The sequence below is a fragment of the Miscanthus floridulus genome, chromosome 9, assembly GCF_019320115.1.
Source record: "Miscanthus floridulus cultivar M001 chromosome 9, ASM1932011v1, whole genome shotgun sequence".
NCBI lineage: Eukaryota > Viridiplantae > Streptophyta > Magnoliopsida > Poales > Poaceae > Miscanthus > Miscanthus floridulus.
This window is the reverse complement of record NC_089588.1, coordinates 30,438,608-30,462,511: the sequence shown is the minus strand read 5'-3', so window position 1 is coordinate 30,462,511 and position 23,904 is coordinate 30,438,608. Positions and strand designations below refer to the sequence as shown.

Below are 23,904 nucleotides of genomic sequence, written 5' to 3'. Positions count from 1 at the left end.
CATTATAGAATCGTCCTCTTAATTCCTTCGGCTCAAGGATCTCCCCTGCTGGCCCGACCTCCGTTATCACATAGCATGCCTTATCTAGATATAGATTTCCTTTTCTATCCCCTCGTTTCCTCTTAGGCTTGGTAGTCGTGGTTGTGTCTTGAGGTTGTGGAGGAGAGGCATCATGATCCGTCTCTGTGGTTGTTGCCTCTGCTCTCCTTTCCTCTACTCCGTCTTGTCTAGCGAGATGTCGCGGACGTCGACGTCGTCTTTTCCGAGTTTCAGGAGGGACCTGTATATACGACAGGTTAAAGTGTTAGCAGAGGTAACGCAGCCAAAGCTTTAGCAAAATTTACAAGCTAAGGCTTTTTCCCTACTTCCTCGTTCAGGTTAAAATCCTTGTCCAAATCTTCCTCCGTTGGCCTCCTTCTGGCTTTACGTGGGAAAGGATCCTCGGGACTTTCATATCCCTCTTCTGAGTCATCATCATCATCATCCTCTTCTTCTTCGCCTTCAGCAGCCTCTCCTGCTCTTACTTCTACTCCCCCTTACTCCTGGTCACACTGCTCCTGAGTAAGCATCACTTCTAGATCCTTTTCTAACTCGTTATCGAACTGCTCCTGAGTTAGCTAGTCCTCTAGTGCTTGCTCCTCATAGGTTAGCTGCTCATCATGCTCGGGGCATCGGGCTGCACTGTCTGGTGTCCGCGACATTATTTCGCGCTTTGTTCTAATAGATGCAAGAAAATGTGCTTTAGGTACGCGAGAAGGTATAAGAAATAAAAAAGGTCTATAAACCAAAGTAATCCTATAAAACAACAATATATAAAAAACGAGTAGTAGTAGTAGTAGAGGCCTCAGAAACATGTCAATCATCATTTGATCATGAACTTGGAGCATCAAGGCATCATAACAGAGAAGAGAGGAGAAGGTAATGTAGGGGCGGTTGCTAATGATGCCAAGTTCCTCACAAATTCTTGATCATCAGCTCATATTCCATATAATGTACATCGGCAAAACAAAGGAGAGGAGAGGAGAGGAGAGGGGAGATTTGGCAAAAAAAAAGCAACAACTGCTTAACAACATAGAGAGGAAAAGGTGTAAAAAAAGCAGCTGCTGCTTCCCAAACATAGAGGATAGGAAAGGTGGCAAAAATAGAGGAGAGGGGAGATTTGACAAAAAAAAGCAGGTGCTGCTTCCCAAAAAAAGCAACAGCTGCCATACTGACTTTGGTCAATCACACATGAACATCATATGCTTAATATCTTCCGAACCTGATAGGCAGATCGGACAATCAGAAGTAGTAGACAGTAGTAGTAGGGAAGTAGTAGAATTAGTTGACAGAAGTACAAGTAGTTGATAGAAGACAGAAGTAGAAGTAGTAAACAGTAATAGTAGGGAAGTAGTAGAAGTAGCAAAAAAAGCAAAAGCTGCTTAGGAGAGGAGAGGAGTAGAGTGGAGTATAGGAGAGTAGCAAGTAGTAGTAATAGGAGTTGTAGGAGACCAACCAGCAGCCACTAGTAGTAAGAGTTGATAGAAGACAGAAGATAATAAGTAGCAATAGTAGTAAGTAGAGAGAGGAGTAGTAGGAGTAGCAAGTAGTAGTAGGAGCAGCTGGCCAGCAACCACCAAGTACTAGGAGCAGACAACAAGTACAGAGAATAGTAGTAGAGAGTAGAGACTATGGAGTAGTAGAGCAGTAGTAGGACAACAAGTAGTAGTAATAAGAGTTGTAGGAGACCAACCAGCAGCCAACAGCCAGCAGCCACAGTTAGGAAAGCAGCAGCAGTTAGGAGAAGATAATAAGTAGCAGTAGTAGTAAGTAAAGAGAGGAGGAGGACAACCAGCAAGCAAATAGGATGCACGCTGAAATAGGATGCTACTTGCACCTAATAATAGTAGACAAATAGGATGCAAGCTGAAATAGTAGTAGTAAGTAGCATCCTACGTTTTTGCTGAAATTGATGCCACTTGCACCTAATAATAGTAGACAAATAGGATGCAAGCTGCAGACAAATAGATTGCAGGTCGGATGAAGTCATGAAATAGAGATAACTGGTAAGTGCATAGGCAAAAAAGTCATGAAATAGAAATAACTGGTAATATTATATGAAATAAAAAGTTTAAACAAGGTCGCAACAGAAATTAGCATTTTAGTTTTCACCCATATAGAGTTACAATTAGTTTTCGCCCATATAAAATTAGCTTACAAAATCAGCTATTGTTTCTATCTATCATATGCTTAATCAACTAACGATGTCTTCCTGGTTGCACTAGGGTACTAGATGTCTGATTGGGTACAAATAGCTTTGATGAATGAACAAAAGCTAACAACCACCTGCTGTTATTGCTGTGCTAAAGTAACATACTTGCTGAAGTAACAACCACATAATTGTTGCCTTCAACTTTTATAAAATGCTTTTTTTTGTTTTCCTCTAAATTTAGTTTCAGCGGAGGTGGAGGTTGCAGGATTCGTTAGGCAGCCAGATGGTTCCCTGTTCAGCTGGAGAGAATGCTATTGCTGCTTCCTCTAGTTGATATATGGCATTGTAAGTGCACGACTATCCTCAAGTATAGCTTGGAGTGCACATAAAAATTGTTATCTGTGGAGTATGTTTGATTACTGCCCTATCTTCTACATATAAATTTGTGAGTATGTTTTGCTGATGCCCTTTTCATTTTCAGGACAAAAAATGGTTGTACAAACAAGAAAAAATAATTATGGCTTCCTCACTGAGTATGAGAAGCAAAGGTTGCTGGCATTGCAAGGAATAAAAGGGTTCTAGAATCCTATGATGGCCTTGACATGAGCAGCAGCAACACCCATCCAAGAGAAAAAAGGTGATTTGTCTTATAAATGTGCACAGCTACTAATATTCTAAATTGTTCTAATACACAAACAGAGCTAGCAGGAAAGGCTTTTCTAGCAGCTAGTGAACACAAGCAGTAGAGAGGAATCCCAAAAATACCAAAACGATGTGTGTTTTAATAGCAAACCCGAATAACTTCTTAAATAGTTAAATTACGATAATAGAAACCATTGACAAAACAAACAGATAAGCAATACTACATTTAGCTCGATTCTATGTGGCAGCAATCCTTGCGCCTAAAAGTAGAAAAAGGATGCCACTTGCTATTTTGCTGAAATGAAGAGTATTCCAACACCTAAACTGAGCACCTCCACTCTAAGCTCACCTCGAATACTAAAGGATGCTTGTAACGTAGCTAACAAAAGAAATAACAATAAGCTCTGCTCTAAGTGGCAGTGTGGCACAGACCTATCCTTGCAGCCAAATCAAATTGTTGTGAAACAAATTGAGAGCAAAGCACATGAGATAAGGTACCACCGATCAGTTCCTGCTAAAACAATTCTTATTCTAAACGCATTTCTAACCCAATCACCACTATAGCAAGAGGATGCCACTTGCTATTTCACAGAAAGGAAGCGTGTTCTAACAGCTAAAATGAGAACCTCCCAATCTCAGCTCTCATATTCAAAATCATGAAAACAGATGCCGTGCAATGGGTTTTCAATTAAACATTGGTAGAATTGGGTTTTAAGCACACTACAACAATGATTTTAGTTCAACTGGACACAGCTGATACATAAAAAAACTCCAAAAATGTTGGTAGAATTGGGTTTTAAGCACACTACAACAATGCTCCTAATACTACATAACAGTACAAAGGATGGACAACCAAAAAAAAGAGAGGATAAAATTCAGGCTTTATTAATTTCAAAATCAACCACCTATCTACCAGGGGAAACTATCCATAACCAAAAAAAGGAAGGCATTTTGTAGTGGCATAATTGAGCACTGATCCAAAACACTAGCCAATGCAACTTGCCGTAGCACTCATATACAAAGAAAAACAAATAGATTTAAATTCAACACATCCATTCGATGCCACCAAGGAGAACATGCCCAACGAACTGGCCATGATGATGAGAGGTCACTGCTACTGATTGAGCCATTGAAGGAAAAACAAAAAAAAACAGTGCAAAGAGCTGGAAGAACTCACCGGAGAGCTTGGGAAGGAGTGCGGACGCCGGTGGAGGTGCGCGGACGCCGGAGAGCACGGGAAGGAGTGTGGACACCGGTGGAGGTGCGCGGAGGCCACCCGCCGTTGGAGGTGTGGACGGTAGGGAAGGAGTGCGGACGCCGGAGAGCTCAGGCACCGTGGACGCTCGCCGCGGGAGGGAGCACGGACGGCCGACGCACCTAGGCCAGGGGAGGGCGGGGAGCAGGCCTGTGGCACCTCAAGGTTGGAAACCCTAGCGCCGCCGGCCGGGTGCGGGGAGGGGGCGCAGGCGTTGGGAGAGGTCCGGGGGTGCGGAGAGGGGGCACGGGCGTCGGGAGAGGTCCGGGAGGCGGCGTCGGCGGTTCCTGATCTAGCCACCCCTACAAATGCATTTGTAGGGGCAGTTCCTGATCCAGCCTCCCCTACAAATGCATTTGTAGGGGCGGTTCCTGATCCAACCGCCCCTACAAATATTTTCTATTTTTTTAAATTATTAATTCTGTATTTTTATATCACAAAAACATAAAGTAATATAAAAACAATTGTATATATGCACAAATATAATGTTTTGTTTTATTCTATATATGCAGAAATATATATAAAAACAATTGTAGTCAAAACAATATAGAAAACAAAAAAACAAAAATTAAAAATTTGAATTTTAAAACTTTGACTATAATTTTATGACATTAAATGAAATAAAATGAAAATATTGTAAACATAAAAGTTGTATAACTCATCAACATGTACAACTTTTATTTTGGTCATCTTGTCACGTGACTTTGTTTGAACGATTCAAAATTTGAAATTCAAACAATTTCAACTTGAAACAATATTTTGAAAGAGTAAATGATTTCAGATGAAAAACTCATGAATACCAAAGTTGTAGAACTCATCAATATGTACAACTTTTATGTTGATCATATTTTCATTTGACCAAATTTGAATAGTTGAAATTTTGAATTTCAATAAATGACAACTTCAAACAAGATTTTAAAACTTTAAATGATTTCAACAATAAAAGTCGTGAACATAAAAGTTGTTGAACTCATCACTATCTACAACTTTTATTTTGGTCACTTCTTCATGTGACAAAGTATTAGTAAACATTGTTCACAAATTCACATATGACTCATAGTTTCATGAACTATACGAGAAACATGTTGATTTATGAACAATATTTACTATCACTTTGTTAGATGAAGAAATGATCAAAATAAAAGTTGTAGATCTTGATGAGTTATACAACTTTGGTATTCATCACTTTTTCAGCTAAAATCATTTAATGGTTGAAAATCTCATTCGAACTTGTTATTTTTTTTAATTTGAAAATTTGAAGTGCTCAAACTTTGTCAAATGAAAAGGATGACCAAATCAACACACTAACTTGATAGAGCATGATTTTAGAAAATTTTAGGAAAAAACCATCACATTTGGAGTTAGTATGAGGGAGAAAGACTAGTTGCAAGTTTCAGCCATAGATTAAAAAGAAAAATCATAACTGTTCATCATGATCAATGATGAACAAGTGTGATTTCTCTTTTTAATCTGTGGCTGAAACTTGTAACTAGTTTTTCTCCCTCATACTAACTCCAAATGTGATGGTTTTTTTTCCTAAAATTTTCTAAAATCATGCTCTATCATTTTAGTCTAGTCATCTATCTTTGTCACTAATTTTGAACAATTCAAATTTTAAATTTTAGAAAATGACAGCTTCAAACCTGATTTTCAAACACTAAATGATTTCAGCTGTAAAGGTGATTAATATAAAAGTTGTATAACTCGTCAAGACCTCCTACTTTTATTTTGGTCATTTCTTCATTTCATAAAGTGTTAAGTGATTTCATAAAGTTTTAGTAGTAATAGAGTGGATGTTCAAATAGATTCATTTGGATCACTGTCCATGTACTGTGGTCGCTCATCCTCTCATTGAAGGGATTCATTCCATCGGTGCTCAAGCCAAACCGTACATTCCTTGGGTCATCGCTGAATTCTTTGTGCTTCTCATCAAACCTTTGCCATTGACTACAATCAGCCGGGTGTGCAATCTTATCATCATCCACCCTGCGCTCATCATCTCACCAAGTCATGAGTGCGGCTTCTTTAGGGTTTAGGAAGATACGTCTCAAGCGGTCGGTCACTAGCAGGTACCATATTACCAAGGCAGGAATTCTTCTCTGCTTTGCATCGTTGCCTAATGGAGTGTCCTCTAGGGGCTGAGATTCTTGTACCACCTTTTTTTGTACCCTTCTTATTCCTCTTTTTCCTCGTGGAGGCTTCGTCCCCACCGTAAAGGTCATGGTTCTTGTACCGGTTGGCCCCACACCGAGGACATTTATCCAGTGACTTGAACGTTTCACCATGAAAAATATACAGTAGTTGGGGCATGCATGGATTTTTTTAACCCCCATTGTCAATGGACTTATGACCTTCTTCGCTTGGTATGTGTTGGCGGGAACTGAGTTTGGTTGTGGTAGCACCCATGACAGGAGATGCAATAGATCATTGAAACTATAGTCTGACCAGCCGTACTTAGCCTTCAGGATGAGCAGCTCAAGCACAAAACATAGCAATGTCCAATGTGTCGGACAACCCTTTTCGACACCATACATAGTCTCCTTCGATGTTTTTGTCACCCTTTCCAAATTTTCTAGACCTTTTGGGCTATTTAGTAAAATCTCTGGTCCAAGGGCTCGAATCATGTCCTCCAAATCATCTTCATCCCCGACACGTGCTCTACCATCATTATTGGCACCACCTTCGTCGTTACCATCCCAACCACCAGCATCACCACCTTGTTCATTGCCAAACTCGAAATTCATTCGTGTATCAAGCTCTGCTGAATATTGGGACAGGGATTCTATAGTTTCGTCGTCGTATTCCTCCTCATCCTCATCGTTAACAATAACCGTTTCACCATGATGAATCCACACTATGTAGTCCTCAATAAATCCTCGCATAATCAAATGTGATCTGATGATAGTCACATCTATCCATGCCATACGATTCTTGCAATCTTTACCGGGGCAAATAATTGTATCCTTATTCTCTTTCAATGTCGTTGCATGCTTCTTTGCGGCTTCAATAAATTTATCCACCTCTTCACGAAAACCTGCCTTGAACCTTAACGAACCATACGTCCAAGAGTTCCTGTACTCCATCTTTTACAATAACAACAAAACAAACATTAAATGACTACTTATTCAGATATATATAAAAATGAATCAAATTAATAATTACTTAAGAATAATTGTATATACTTCAGATATATATGAATATAAATCTAATATAATTACATGAAGCATACAAACACACCATGGTAGAGGAAAATTAATTAATGACTCATTTATCCATAAATGATTAAAATACATATTTATTGATTACAATAAATAATTTCAAAGACAACAATTAGCAACAATTATACTTTACCCAATATCTTTCATACAAACCCTAGTCCAATTTTATCAAACATAAATTTACAAAAACAAAATTAATAAAAAATCCAAACCCTAGATCTAGATCTACATGCACATGAAACATGCATAAAACTAACTAATTGTTCACTAAAATCAAGAAACATGGAACAAATAAGAGTATGATCTTGTTTCCCTCCCTAATTTACCCTAGTACATTTGAAACTTGGGTCTAATTTGCATCATAAGTAGCTCAAGCACCATAGAAGAGAGAGAAAAATAAAACTTTAATTACTCACTAACCAACCATTAAAACTTCAAAAAAAAGTGTGGAATAGCATTTTCTTACCTTCTACAACCTCTCCACCAAAGGATTTGAGACCAAAACCTTCCCCCTTAGTAGAGCAATTTTTAGGAGGTGCCCAAGGCCTCCTCACCTTTCTTTCACGGGTTAGAGTGAGTGACCCGAGGAGGAAGAAGGTGTTGCAGCCATTTTATATGTGGGTCATTTGTAGAGGCGTCTAGTGATTGAGTCGTCCCTACAAATCGGAGCTATTTATACGGAGGCATTTGTAGGGGCGGCTCAATCACCGGTCGCCCCTACAAATAGCAACGCCGGGGACGGCTGGTGAGTGAGCCGCCCTTACAAATCAGATCCATTTGTAGGGGCGGCTCATATCACCAGCCGCCCCTGTTGTTCCATTTGTAGAGGCGGCTGGTGTTTGGGCACCCGAGCACGCCACTGTAGGGGCGACTCCATCACCAGCCACCCCTATAAAAAATTCGTCTCGTTGCTAAAAATCGTTTTTTATGTAGTGTTGAATTGATGTTTTTCTCTGACATGATAGGTCAAAATTTTGGAAGTGACTAACTTATCATGTTTGGGAATCCTGTGAAGACCGGTAAGTTGTTATGGATATTGAACTCACCAAATGGATGTACGTAATCACGAAGTAAAATTGTAGACCCACAATTAGCCACGGATATCTATATGTAGCTTGAAAAATATTGACTTAAAAGTTTATTTTTTATGTCATCTGTATTTTTTTTCCATTTGAACTTGTTTGGCTGCACTTGGGTCCACCCCAATCAACGTATGTTGAGTTGATTATGCTACACTAGTGGACTATTAATAATTAAACAAATATTTATATTATTATGATATCACATATGACCAATAATTTATGAAACTTTGCATGTAGACAAAAATGTCCATCAGACCTTGTTTGGCTACACTCATATGTACACTCATATCTACCTCAATCCACGTGTATTAGGGTGGATTGGATTACAAATTTGTTATTTTTCCACCCCAACCCACTTATACTAAAGGATACAAATAATATAAAAATATCAAACTTAATTTAGATTGAAGAAAATGGACCAACCTTGTAGAATAGGAGAACCATCTCTCCTTATTGACAAAGATAGAACTCTGATATTTTTTCCTACTGGAATAAACAATCATGTCAAATATACATTGGCAGGATCCATCATGTAGTGTGTGTTTTCATCAGGAAGGGACATTATGTGAGTGTGTTTGCAATCATGGACAAATTCTAAGCTTGGGATAAAAAATAGTTAGGAGGTTAGTGAGGCAGCTGAGGCCCCAAAGAATGTGGACAAAAAAAAAACAGATTTTCTAGAGCATAAGAAAATGCTTGTGATTTGTACACATCATCGCTACCACAGTGTACGTATTATTATCTCAACACAGTTATCACCTGTATCAGCATTCCCTTGTGAGCAAGCCATTCAGTTGGGCAAACCTACGATTTTAGAAGGTAATTAGTGCATGTGACGTGCTTCTGATGACTTGGTTGGTGGGTCAGTGATGCAGCTGAGGCCATTAAGGATGTGAAAAAGGTGGACATTTTTGTAGAGCATGATGCAATGTGTGTTTTATACACATTATCACTTCCCAAATATCATATATTGTGCTTATTGTCTAGCACATGGATCAGATCCCCTGGTGCTCAAGTCAATTGTAGCACTCAGTGAGTAAACTTACAAGTTTAGAAGATGCGCTTGTGAGTGGGTTGTTGAAACTTCTTGTATGCACTTCTTTAGAAGATAACTTGTGTGTGATACCCAGCTATATATGCTCTGTTCTCTGCAGATGCATGTGAGTAGGAAATGAATCTATGTGCACTCTTTTAGGAGATGACTTGTGTGTGATACATCTTAGAAGGTAACCAGAGCTCTAACATTTCCTACTCACATGCATCGTCTGCGGAGAACAGAGCAACATATAGCTGATTAATCATACATAGCTAACTAGAACAAAAGGAGTTACAATGATGTTCCTTTGTTAATTAAATTTACCAATCAACTAATAGATAACTATAATTTCTGATGTGCAGTAACCTACTTGAAATTTATTCTATTAATCTTTCCTCCAGTGAGTCAATATTTCTCAAAGTTGTCATGTTTGGGAACCATATGAGGACCGGTGGATATACAGAGATACCAAATATATGGATGTCATGATTCTTATTTCTAGGGGCCACAGTTAGCTTGAAAAAATATTGACTAAAGTTTGTTTTAGATTGTATCTATATATCTTCCACATTTAATGGATAATTATCCGTATGCAAGTTTTATGAATTATCATTAGAGATATTATGTTGTTGTATATCGTAATCCGATCCATTCATTCCAAATTATATGTCACTTTAGCTTTGTACTATGCAAAACTTCTTTAACTTGCAACAACAACAACAACAACAACAACAACAACAACAACAACAACAACAACAACAACAACAACAACAACAACAACAACAACAACAACAACAACAACAACAACAACAACAACAACAACAACAACAACAACAACAACAACAACAAAGTCTTTAAGTCCCAAACAAGTTGGGGTAGGCTAGAGTTGAAACCCAGCAGAAGCAATCAAGGTTCAGGCACGTGAATAGCTGTCTTCCAAGCACTCCTATCTAAGACTAAGTCTTTGGGTATATTCCATCCTTTCAAGTCTCCTTTTATTGCCTCTACCCATGTCAACTTCGGTCTTCCTCTGCCTCTCTTCACGTTACTATCCTGGCCTAGGATTCCACTACATATCGGTGCCTCTGGAGGTCTCCATTGGACATGTCCAAACCATCTCAACCGGTGTTGGACAAGCTTCTCTTCAATTGGTGCTACCCCTAATCTATCACGTATATCATCGTTCCGAACTCGATCCCTTCTTGTATGACCGCAAATCCAATGCAACATACGTATTTCCGCGACACTTATCTGTTAAACATGTCGTCTTTTCGTAGGCCAACATTCTGCACCATACAACATAGCAGGTCTAATCGCCGTCCTATAAAACTTGCCTTTTAGCTTCTGTGGTACCCTTTTGTCACATAGGACACCAGATGCTTGCCGCCACTTCATCCACCCTACTTTGATTCTATGGCTAACATCTTCATCAATATCCCCGTCTCTATGTAGCATTGATCCTAAATATCGAAAGGTATCCTTCCTAGGCACTACTTGACCTTCCAAACTAATATCTTCCTCCTCCCGAATAGTAGTGCCGAAGTCACATCTCATATACTCAGTTTTAGTTCTACTGAGTCTAAAACCTTTGGACTCCAAAGTCTCCCGCCATAACTCCAGTTTCTGATTCACTCCTGTTCGGCTTTCATCAACTAGCACTACATCGTCCGCTAAAAGCATACACCAAGGGATGTCCCCTTGTATGTCCCTTGTGACCTCATCCATTACTAAGGCAAACAAATAAGGGCTCAAAGCTGACCCTTGATGTAGTCCTATCCTAATCGGGAAGTCATCCGTGTCTCCATCACTTATTCGAACTCTAGTCACAACATTGTTGTACATGTCCTTAATGAGCCCGACGTACTTCGTTGGGACTTTATGTTTGTCTAAAGCCCACCACATAACATTCCTTGGTATTTTATCATAAGCCTTCTCCAAGTCAATAAAAACCATGTGTAGGTCCTTCTTCTTCTCCCTATACCGCTCCATAACTTGTCTTATTAAGAAAATGGCTTCCATGGTTGACCTTCCGGGCATGAAACCAAATTGGTTCATAGAGACCCGCGTTATTGCTCTCAAGCGATGCTCGATAACTCTCTCACATAGCTTCATAGTATGACTCATCAACTTAATTCCCTGGTAATTAGTACAACTTTGAATATCCCCTTTATTCTTGTAGATCGGTACCAATATACTTCTCCTCCACTCATCAGGCATCTTGTTCGATCGAAAAATATGGTTGAACAGCTTGGTTAGCCATACTATAGCTATGTCCCCGAGACATCTCCACACCTCGATTGGCAAAACTTCTTTAACTTGGACCAAGAAAAATATACTGACATCTACAACCACAAACTAGTTCTATAACTTTTCTATGAAATATGTTTCAATAATGCATTTATTTGAACTTGTAGATGTTAATGTAAAACATTGGTCAAAGTTAAAGAAATTTGACTTAGGATAAAGCAAAAGTGAGCTATAATTTGGAACAAATGGAGTATGATACAAATATTTGTTCCATTGTAGTAGTCCCACTTTGAATATATGATATTCACTAGCATAGCATAATCAACTATAGGTATAAAAGGATGGAAAATATATAAAGAAATAGAATGTGATAAAAATAATAAGGTCGATTTCTACGGAGCATAGAAACTAAAGTATCATCACTGCCAATTTATGAAATATATTGTGCTTGTTATCTGAATACAGATATAGAACCTGGATAGGTATTCCCTTGTCCTCAAGTCAATTATATTATAGCATTCAGTTGAGCAACCCTACAATTGTAGGAGGTAACTAGTCCATGAGCATGTGCTTCTGAGTTGGTTGTTGAAACTTCCGTCGTGTGTGTAAATTTTTTTGAAAGAACTTTGCTTCGCGTAATCAAAGTATATTTCTTTCTACTGCCCTGACTTTATCCCTTAGTCTTTTTGGAGCGCAGAATTTTGTAGGAATCGTGCAAGAATTTCACGGGAATTAGTTCAATTTTACATGAAAAACATATGAACATGAAAAATTTCCCGCATTCTAAACAGGCCCTAAACTATCTAAAAATCCTCAAAGCTTCTATCTAAAAAAATAACTGTGTACGTGAAGCATCTCAAAAGTACACTATATCCATTTTTTATTTTAAAATGAAGAGTTCTCAAATTCGACAATCCCTGTATGAAAGGAAAGCTGATGTACAAAACAATAAGTGAAAGGGCGGGTTAGCGATGCAGCTGAGGGCCTTAGAATCTGAAAAAGGCGCGTGGTCACTTTTGTAGCAAGTGGATCAGTTATTCTCTGGTGTATGCTCAGTTCAATTAAGCAAACTTACAATTTTAGATGGTACTCCACTAGTACAGGCGCATGTGCTTCTGAGTTGGTTGCTCAAACTTCCTGTGTGTACATTTTTGTGATACAGAGGTGCTACGTACCATGTTTTTTAAGGTAATTTGATCCCTTTAACTGTCTAGGAATCCTCACAGTTTCTAAAAAAAGTGCTTACACAAAGAAAGCATCTCACAAACAAACCTCTATCCAAATTTTTTAGATGAAAGTTTTCAAATCCAATAACACTGACATGCAAGCAAAGCTCATAACTTGTTGTCATAAAAAACAGATATTTAATCCCAGAACCACACAAATGCAAAACAACAATAAAAATAAAAGAAAAGAAAAGAAAATTGAACAGGCTGGAGAAAGTCCCAGCCCCCCAAGCCAACAACGCCTATAAAATACCTCGCATCCCTCCGTCACTCTCTCCATCCCCACCAAACAGAGGACTGAATTTCAGCAAGAGGGAAGTGTACTGCAACTGACATCTGCACCATGGCTGGCAGCTGGAAGATGGTCGTCAGCCTTCTGCTCGTGCTTCCACTCCTTCCGTTGGCCTCCTCGTCCATGGTGTTCAAGCTTGGCGGCAGCGTCTACCCTACAGAGTATGTATAGTAATTTACACGACTACCTTCTCTCTCGAACTCGCATGGCTTGATGTCAACCGGAAAGTTGTAAAAAAAATTGGAAACAAAGGACCCTCGCTCGTTGTTTACTGCATCTTATCATAGCAAGAAATACAAAGATATATTTGGCCTTTGCTTGACGACTTTTCCATGCTGTCATCCACTTGTGCTTGCAGACACTTCTACGTGACCATGAACATCGGGGAGCCGGCGAAGCCCTACTTCCTGGACATCGACACCGGCAGCAACCTCACCTGGCTCGAGTGCCACGACAACAATGGTCCCTGCAACACCTGCAACAAGGTATATTATATCGGTGCTGCAGAACGCAAACGCACGCACATATATATGCATCTCGCCTTTATTTTCAGCTTCATTGGAAATAAATTTGACTAGAAAAACGTAGTAGTCAGAAACAATTTGTGCTTGTGGATGGTGCACACAAAAATCACCATGAACTGCACTATGTTTGATGCTATATATATATCTCGGTGATCCTTGTCCCTGCAGGTGCCACACCCACTGTACCGACCGACGCTGAAGAAGCTCGTTCCATGCGCAGATCCTGTCTGCGACGCGCTGCACAAAGACCTGGGTACAACCAAGGACTGCAGAGCTGCACCGCGCCAATGCGACTACGAAATACACTACCTAGATGGATCGTCATCTCTTGGTGTGCTTGTCCTTGACAAGTTCTCATTGCCTACGGGCAGTGCCCCCAACATCGCCTTTGGGTATGCAACAGAATATATGCATGGATATTACATTCTCTTTGCATTGCTCAAAGGATATGTTCATGACAGTTTGTAGTTTTCTTAACTTCTGCATGCAGCTGTGGGTATGATCAGATGCAGAACTCCAAGAAGGCACCCAAGCGGGTGCCGGTCGATGGCATCCTTGGGCTTGGAAGGGGCTCGGTAGACCTCGTCTCGCAGCTGAAGCACAGTGGAGCCGTCTCCAAGAATGTGATAGGCCAATGCCTCAGCTCAAAGGGAGGGGGCTACCTCTTCATTGGGGAAGAGAATGTGCCCCTCTTCACATGTAACCTGGGTCCCCATGGCTCCAACAGCACCCGGGTAAGCACTATACTATGCTTATCTTTTCATGCAAAGTGCTTGGTTCTTCACGATGATGGTCTGAGAAGGCTGTTAGTTTGTTGTGAATTTCATTGGTTCATTTTATTCAAGCATGCACACACTATTAGCACTATGTAACAGCACTGATTCCTGCACAGCTGCATATCATATACATATACTGCATTTCCAGGTAATAATCACCATTTAACAGGACACATTTTTGATTGATGCCCCCTTTTGCTTCTCAATCTTGTAAAAGGAACCACTTTCTCTTCAGGAAAATGGAAATTCAATAATGGAAACTAGTTGAGAAAGGATACCACTGAACTTTCTTTTCTTTTGACATTGTTTCAACGTGTTTCCAGGGAACCTAATCACTACTCGCCGGGCCAAGCAACCCTGCACTTGGATAGAAACCCGATAGGCACAAAGCCGTTGAAGGCGATCTTCGACAGTGGCAGCACTTACACCTTGTTGCCTGAGAATCTACATGCTCAGCTCGTTTCTGCGGTATGTTCCTAATCAGTAATCACAATTCATTATTAATCCCCAGGTACCACGATTATTAGAGACAGTAGACATAGGATTCATGACATGTGAAGGATGTTGCTGCAGCTGAAGGCCTCTCTCAGCAAGTCATCACTCAAACAGGTGTCTGATACTGATACTGCACTGCCTCTATGCTGGAAAGGACCTAAACCTTTCAAAACTGTGCACGACCTCCCGAAAGAATTCAAGTCACTGGTCACTCTGAAATTTGACCATGGAGTCACCATGACTATCCCTCCTGAAAACTACCTCATTATCACTGTAAGCACTCAAAACACAGCTGACTGTCAGCAGTGAATGCTAATTTGTCAAAAAAGGAGGAGAATGATTTAAATTCTTGTGCTTTTGTGTTTGTGGCAGGGGCATGGGAATGCATGCTTTGGCATTCTTGAACTGCCAGGCTTCGATCTGTTCGTGATTGGAGGTACAAAATTTTGCATATACCATGCTCAATTCAGAATACAGTGTTCAGGCATACATATCTGTAAAATATTTTTGATTCCAATGGTGCTCTGTTTCTGCAGGCATCTCAATGCAGGAGCAGCTTGTGATTTACGACAATGAGAAAGGGAGGCTTGCATGGATGCCATCACCGTGTGATAAAATGCCCAAGTCCAAAGCTGCGATCATTTCGCGCATCTGAAATCCTGAATGAAGTTGCCAGTACCTGATGGGATGAAAGATTGAAGAAGGTGAAGAAGAGAATAAAGAAAAATTAAGGATTGTAAGAAAGGAACTCTATAAACAAGAAACTTGTGTGTGTACCTCCTGATCACTGATCAATGCTCATAATAAAGCATATTTGATGATTATGTTTGTTTTTCGCCTGAGATGGTTTTTTTTCCTTTTTGCGAACGCACCTCAGATGTTCTTTGTGCTGTCATAAATTTGATTGTGCAGTCCATATATATGCCTCTTTCATAAAAAAAGAAACAATTCCTTCGATGCTATGTTTTACCTGGGTAGCCTCCAGGAACGACTGGAACTGTAATTGTAGACATGGTATTTGGTTAGGCTGAGAGAGGTAGTAAAAACAGGACCAACTCAGTTTCTTTGTGTTCAACGTTAGCGTCTGTATTTCACAGTTTTATACAGCAAGTGGTGCAGTGGAGTGACAGTTGTGGCACAGAATCATCATTCATTTTTGTTTTTTTAAATGTGAAAGAAGTTCTACCTATTATTGAGATGAATAATGGAGTATAACAACTAGGGTCCAGCGCTGGCGGCCCCATAGTTTGGCATAAGAACTCTTGTGTGTCTGCCCTGGCACCCTGCAGCAATTGAAGATTGTCCTGATCAACTGCACTCTATGTAGTATAGTTGTGGTTTCCAAAAGCAGTACGGCTGCTGCTGCTGCTGCCTTGTAGAATTTTACCCTTGTTTAGAACGAATTAAATCCTGCTATACGCATATGACGGTACTGTATGGCTAGTTCAAAGCAGGGACTACATTCACCATAGCACAACGCAATAACACTCGCCTTACATATCGGTCATATGTATACCTGTTTACTTTCAAAATAATTTATTGATAAAGCAAACAAAATATATGGTGCTATATGAAATTTTGCGTCAACTATAGAATAGAACTGCCAGTGTGTACACAGTATGCATAATTACATATTGACAATAGAGGACACATGATTCAGTGAAACTGATGTATCCTAAGATCATGATAGATGAGTTTGAAAATTACTGTGTAGTTCTATCTCATGAAGTGTATAAGAATACTCTGCACTCTTAATTTGCCATAGATTTATTGGAACCAGTCGTGCACAAGATGAGATGCTCGGCCTATTCTAACTCTATATGTACTACTACAAAAATGATTTTGCGAGACACTGCCCAAACATTAACGGAGGGGGTCACAAAATCCAACCGTCTCGTAAAATGCCTGAGGATTTTTGAAGGCGGACGGTTTCATTTACGGAGGCGGTCAAAATTAACCGTCTCGCAAAATGCATTTATGGAGGCGGTCACGGTTGCCCGCCTTGTAAAATCGATTTACGGAGGCGGTTCCTAAAATCTATTTATGGTCCATTTTCGGAGGCGGACCTCCTAAAAGGCCTGCCTGTGTTAATGTGGCCGAGGCCCAACCAAAGCCCATATCCAACTTTTTACTGGGCTTATATAAATGGAAGCATTGATTGAGGAGATAATTTTTTGAAATAATGGTTATTGAGGCTTATGGAGAGGTAGTGGGGCCATCAACATGAATTTCATTCATTCATGCATGCATCATGCATGTAATCTTGTGGATTGCTTCATTCCCCATTGGGTAGCCCGCTTGCACACACAGTTAACTAGGGAAGATATGCATCCTTTTCCATTAGTTAGTATAACAAACAATATGGAATCATTATAATAATTAGGATAACTAGGTCCTTGAGCACTAATATGTTTTAGAGTTGCTAGAGTTATATGATTTTTAGGAGAGTGGGAGTATATAATATAGTAACATACTTGAATTGCATATTTTTAACAGTGAACTTATTGGTGATTAGTGGCTTTTTTTTCAAACGATATGCATGTGTCTATTCTCCCACATGAACATGTATTGAGGGAATGTCTAGTTTTCCATATTAGAAAATCTTGAGGCGTGAAGGTCAAAGTGAGATCTGACTTGGAATACTAATCAGGTGTATGATGATAAGGTAAGTAAGCCCCATGAAAAAACTGATTTTGTTAGGAAGAAAGATCTTTTTGCAAGACAATATGTGAGAAAGGAGGTTTGAGAGCTGACTTGAAGAATGTGAAAATGGGAAGCACAATGAAGCATTACAAAATTAAGCTTAGTGACCTTTTACATATATTTGTGCTAATTACCTGAAGCTTATAGCACTAGAGAATCGATCAGTATCCCATGGTGCTCAAGTCAAGCATTGCATTCAGTTTTTAGCAAAGTGACAATTACAGATCAATAGATGCTTTGAAATGAAATGCCTATTTTCCTTAAGAACTTCTAGTATGCGTGTTGTTGAAACTTCGTGAGTTCTTGTGTGTACGTTCCAAATTATAAGTCGCTTTGACTTTTTTGGTTAATCCATTTTACTATGTATGTAGACATATTATTATATCTAGGTGCATATCAAAATTGATGTATCAAAAAAGTCAAAGCGACTTATAATTTAGAACGGAGGGAGTACCAACTTGTTTGTGTAATCAAAATATCTTGTTAGATGTAATACTCATGCAAGACTTTTGAGCCCAAACCCATCCTAATGCAAAGCCAAACATGATGAGCAATCAGTGGTGAATATAGGATCGTCTGCAAGGGGCCTTCTACTTCCTATTCTCCTCCTCCTCCCCTCCTCCCCCTCCTCCTCCTCCTCCTCCTCCTCCTCCTCCTCCTCTCTCTCTCTCTCTCTCTCTCTCTCTCTCTCTCTCTCTCTCTCTCTCTCTCTCTCTCTCTCGCTCTCGCTCTCGCTCTCTCTCAACTTCCTCCTCTTCATCCATGCATAAAAATTGTTGGGGTTTTAAGGATGTTTCATTGTCAGCTTGGAGGTACGGGGCACGGCAGACGCCTCCTCTCTCTCTCTCTCAAGGGTGTTTGATGCATAATTATCCATGCTATTTTCCATGATATTTATATATAGATTAGCATGGAAAATTAGTTGTTTCCATTGTAAGCGAAGACTCTTGCATTTTAGATTCATTACTATCTCTCTCTCTCTCTCTCTCTCTCTCTCTCTCTCTCTACGAGTGGCTATTGAAGATTCCTTGCATTGTAAATGCTCAAAGTGGGTCACTGAAACTTCGTGCATGTACCTTTTTAGGATATAACCTATTGTGTGTAAGCAAAATATCTTGCAGACGCTAATATTTTCTCAAGGCAAGACTTTCAAACACAAACCCATCTAAATGCAACGTGAGACATGAAGAACACATACCAACATACTAGCATCCAACAATTTTCAAACAACCTCTTACTAAAAATTAGCTAGTGAAAAATTAGTAGCTATACCTGTTAGCTAGCTAATTTTTAGTGCTAATAGATCCAAACAGATCCTAAATCCGACGATGGACAAAGGCGACGATCAAGGCTTCACCTGTCACATATGCCCCAAGACATCTACTCCTTCACCTCTTTTACAAGCACCTCTTCCTAGTCGACCTCAGCTTTGGGGAATCACGTCGACTGCATGCAAAGGCAGCTCCGACTGCACACAGGCCTAGCGCGGCAGGTTCTCCTCACAGATATAGGGGTTTTTTTGGTTTGTGATCTGAGAATGTGCCTGGTCCTAGGAAACTAATACCAGGCGTTCATTTTGCTCTGCCAGGGCTGACGATTGTTGCCTGGCTGCTCAGCTGCCTATCAATCATCATCCAAACACGACCATAGGGCCTGTTTGCTTGTCTCCCAAGCAAGCTTGCCTGGTGTCGGCGTTGCTCCCAGACGTCCGATTTCTGGTGCATGGGGACAGGATCGCTGCCTGTGGGGGGCAACTTGCCTAGGAGGCTGTGAAGCAAACACGCCCATAAAACCACCGCTCATGCTAGCCCGAGTTCGACGAGGTAAAAGGGATATGGGAAAATCCAACTTGTCGTGCAGTCTCACGCTTAAGCCTCTTGCCATCAGAGGAGAGTTCTTAAAGCTTTGTAGCCTCACCTCACACAATCTCGACTAGAACACAAAATGGGGTTTGATCCCCATGTAATTTTCTCATAGGGAGATAAAGAAGTTGATGTACAAGATGCTATTGGGGTCGAAATGATGCACCTATGCCTCTTAATGGTACATGAGATCCTGGAAGAACCAATGCGTTGGTATCACTTCTGTGGTACCGAGCAACATAAATCTATGTCCCGGTGGCCAGTTTCCAGTTAATAAGATGGCCCAATCACCAGTTAGATCAAGAGGAGTATACACAGTGCACATGCATCCAAAAAAGAGATGTATACTCGAACGAGCTTCTAGTCTGTTGTGAGCATGCCCTCAAGCGAACACAAAAAGTGGTCGATCAAATCTAACAAGTACGTTGCTTGCTATTCCACCAGAGGTTTACGTCGTGCCCTCAGCTATGAATCTAGAGCTGGGTACTCAGCGTTGAGCACCTGAGCACCACTCATTCATCCCGTTTGTAACTCAACGAGTATAGACGTTGCTGCATGTGACACAAGCGTCTATCACTCAACTGATGGTACTACTAGAGGCACCGTCCGACTAATGTTGTACTTGAAGTATGACCTAACTCGACTTATGTCAATTGTGAATTTTGATATAACTATCTAGCAAATATCTGCAATAAACGCACAAAGTCGTAGTTTCAAATTGATTTTGGTTTAGCCTTAGAAAATCATACCAATATATATGACACAATTGTCAATACATAGCTTACAGAAATTGATAGTTTTTTTTATTTTTGCTAGACACTACACCACTAATGCTTGCTGTCGAAGGAAAAGCTTCAATCAATTTGGTTAAGCTTTTGCTTAATGCAGGTGCTGACTCCAACGCTATTGGTGTTGTAACAACTCCATTGCTACTTAGCCGCTAAGAACTCCGTGAATGCATAAAGTTATTATTGTGTGCGGGCGGTGATGCAAACATTCCTGATATGCATGGAAAATTTCCAATAGAAATTGCTGCTCCAAAGGATTCTATGATTGCGTCAAGATCTTGTTCTTGTCTACGTCTCCACTGCCTCGTTACACAAAATGGAGTACTAGTGAGATAATTGAACAAGTTAATGCAGTAAGTTCTAACCCACAAGCATCATTTCCTTATTTGTTCTGTTTTGTACTTATTTTATATTGTTGTGCTGATTTTCTATAAACATGGAAATTGTTTTTTCTGTTGCTTTACCTAGTCTATCTAAAAGATCAAAATTACTTGTCTATTTTCGTTGTTGTACTGGATGCCTAGATTCCTGACCTAGAGGAAATTTTTTTTGATGCACCTATTGAAGAACATACTGTGATTCAAGAGGACAAACAAATGAGCAACAACATCGGGATGGTTCTAATCATCAACACTAATTCTGAGTAGAATACACTAAACAACAACTAAGATGAAATTGAAGAACCACCAACTAATCCTGGAAAGGTTGAGTTGTCGATGTTCTTGATGGGTATAGGTGCTACCAATGGGAACATAATTGAGATCAATGACCATTCATTTCAGTTCCTTTGTGTTGGTGCTTCAGTCACTGTAGCTAGTTATGCTTCCTTGTTTGGACATCCTATTACAGAGAGATAGAAACTACCAATGAAGTTGGCTACAAAGTATGCTCTTGGTTGACTTATGGGATGCTCATGTATCTTCTTGTGGCTTCATGTGTGATAGTTCTTGGATTTAAGAGGTGTCAACCATCTGTTAATGTTCTATTATCAATCGCTACTACAGATCTTAAGCCTAGGAGAGGAAAAAAACAAAACCAATCAAAACATCAGATCTTGATCCATGATTTCAGAGGTCAACTTTCTTTATTCCTCAAGAGTATGAAGCACAGAGGTCAGGCCCTTTGCCAGAGATGAATGATTACATAGACTAAGTTAATCAAACTCACATATGCGGATCTCTCTTCGGTTCCTAGACCGAAAGGAAACTACCTAGATGCTAAGGCAAAAGCTAATGGAAGAGATGGCTGGTTGGGGCAGCCTCCTATCTTATTTATAGGCCTATTACATATTCCCAATAAGCCCTTAGATATTTAAACTGGACCACTTACCCCCAGGGGCATAATGTTCCATATTGATATGTAGGCATCAGACGGCCACGAGCTCTTCACAACTTTGCCTCACCTCGACGCAAGCTTCACGATGATGCCACATGCCGCCTCCTGTTCCTACCATAACTCCAACAAGGTTTTGAGGCCCAAACCAGAAACCATCCACCGGTGGTTTTGAGGCCCAAACCACCAAATCACTTGGTGAGAAGCGTATCTGCTACGCCTCCTCCATGATCTCGACATGTGTCACCATCATCCTCGACCGCCCAGTCACCAACTCCTCAAGTTCCTTTGCTTGGTCAACCACTGTCTTAACTTGGTCAAAACAGTCTACTCATGTGCTCTTGCTTGTTGATGCCCCCAAGTTTTAGCCCCCACGGTCAGTCTTCTAGCTATCTTGGTCCCTCGGTCCAAGCCTCACGTTCATCCTTCACCACTCCCATTCCATGAGCAAGACCCGTCTCTACTTGACCTTCACCATGCCCGTCAACCGTCTTTGTGCTGCACACCAACACAGCCAAGAGACATGTTGCACACGCACTCATGCATAGGCTAGTCTCCAAACTCAACCAAAGCCTTGATCATCTTCGACAATCACTCATTAGAGACTCGATACACAAGTGCACATATCAACCTTGTGTTCACAGCTCTCTTCTTGTCAAGCGACCCCTCTCGGTTTTGATGATCGAATTGAATGAGGGTTTTTGATGGGTATCGTGCGCCCTAGGTCATGGTAGACCCGCTCTTGGTCTCACAGAAGGCTGACATCTATAGCTTTGGCATGCTTCTCCTAGAGCTACTAACAGGGAAGGCACCGACTGACGCGGTGTTGTACGACAAGGGCGTGGACCACCCACGATGGGCACGCTCCATGGTGAAGGAGGAGTGGATGTCACCCGGGCACGGAGGAGATGATGGAGATGTTGCGGCTGGCCATGGACCGTGCATGGAGCCTGCCCTAGACCAACGGCGGGTGATGCCCGAGATTGTGGCGCGTATTGAGGGGCTCGGTGGCACAGGGTCAGTGTCGACGGCATGGTCTCTCACCTCGTGAGCCAGAAATGAATATCTTAGTGCGTTCGGTGTCCTCTAGCTAATTTAGCATAAAGTAGAGTGTCCACTAGCAAATCGATTTATTTTCGGTGTCCGCTGGCAAAGCAACCTGACTTTTAGTGTCTACCGGCAAATTTTGCCAAATAAATTTGTGAGACAACAAAAATTTATGTGTATAAGTTATGTTATTCGGAAAAATCATGTTGAGAAATTGTTATGATAAATTTGTCCGCCAACGGTTATGAATAAAAGTTGAGTTATAAAGGTCACATAGAAAAGTTGTCATGGCAAGTTGTATAAAATCATGTAAAAAAACTATATCAAAAGAGTTATAATAAGAAATTCAGGTGAGTAGGTTTGTTCCGCAAAATGTTGTACACAAAAGTTGTGAGTATAACTTTACAATTTTCTAAGAAATTGTGATAATAAATTTTGTTCTGCAAAATGTTATACACAAAAGTTTTAAGTATAATTTTGTAGCTTTTCAAAATAGAAAGTTGTGGAAACAACTTCTTTTCCAAAATAGGAAAGCCACGACCCACGGGTTGTCTAATCGTTGGCTGCGTTTTTGTGCAGCGAACTTTTGCTGATTAGAGTGCCTGCCAACAAGTGCGCTTACTTGTACTGACAATAGTCTGACAACATTGTGGGCATGTTTTTTTTTTATGAAACAGGAGAGCTACCGATTATATTGATAATGAATAAGCCCTAGACTGGGTACAACAAAAACAACAATAGCCGTAGCAACTACAAGCGACTAAGACGACTCTACCAACAACAGTAGCGACAAAACCAAACAACTAACTAAGGCAACTCTACCAACAACAACCCACGTGCAACATGAGCAAACAGCGGTGAAGACAAACACCTAGAGAAAGGACAAAGAAACCTCTAGTTGTCAATCTCGTAAAGGTAACCCATAAAGTTGACGCTATTAACTCAGACATCTGCACAACATTTTATTTCAAGCAACCGAATTACTACTTACCAGGACAAGCAATTTGGATGCAAAGTCGATTGGCACGAACACGATGGCGGTGATCCTAGACAGTGGTAGCACCTACATCAATTTGCCCAAGACTTTACATGAAACAATGTTGGTTTTGAAATTCACATCACTCTATGCGTTCTTGATTAGTATCTAGGTTGATTTTCATTTTGTTGCTTATCCTCGTTGTCTAGAAA

At 40.4% G+C, this 23,904-nt stretch overlaps 1 pseudogene; it reads left to right on the top strand.

Moving 5' to 3' along the window:
• The first annotated feature begins 13,200 nt into the window (after positions 1 to 13,200).
• LOC136481643 (aspartic proteinase Asp1-like) lies at positions 13,201 to 15,779 on the top strand (annotated as a pseudogene).
• Positions 15,780 to 23,904: the final 8,125 nt, after the last annotated feature.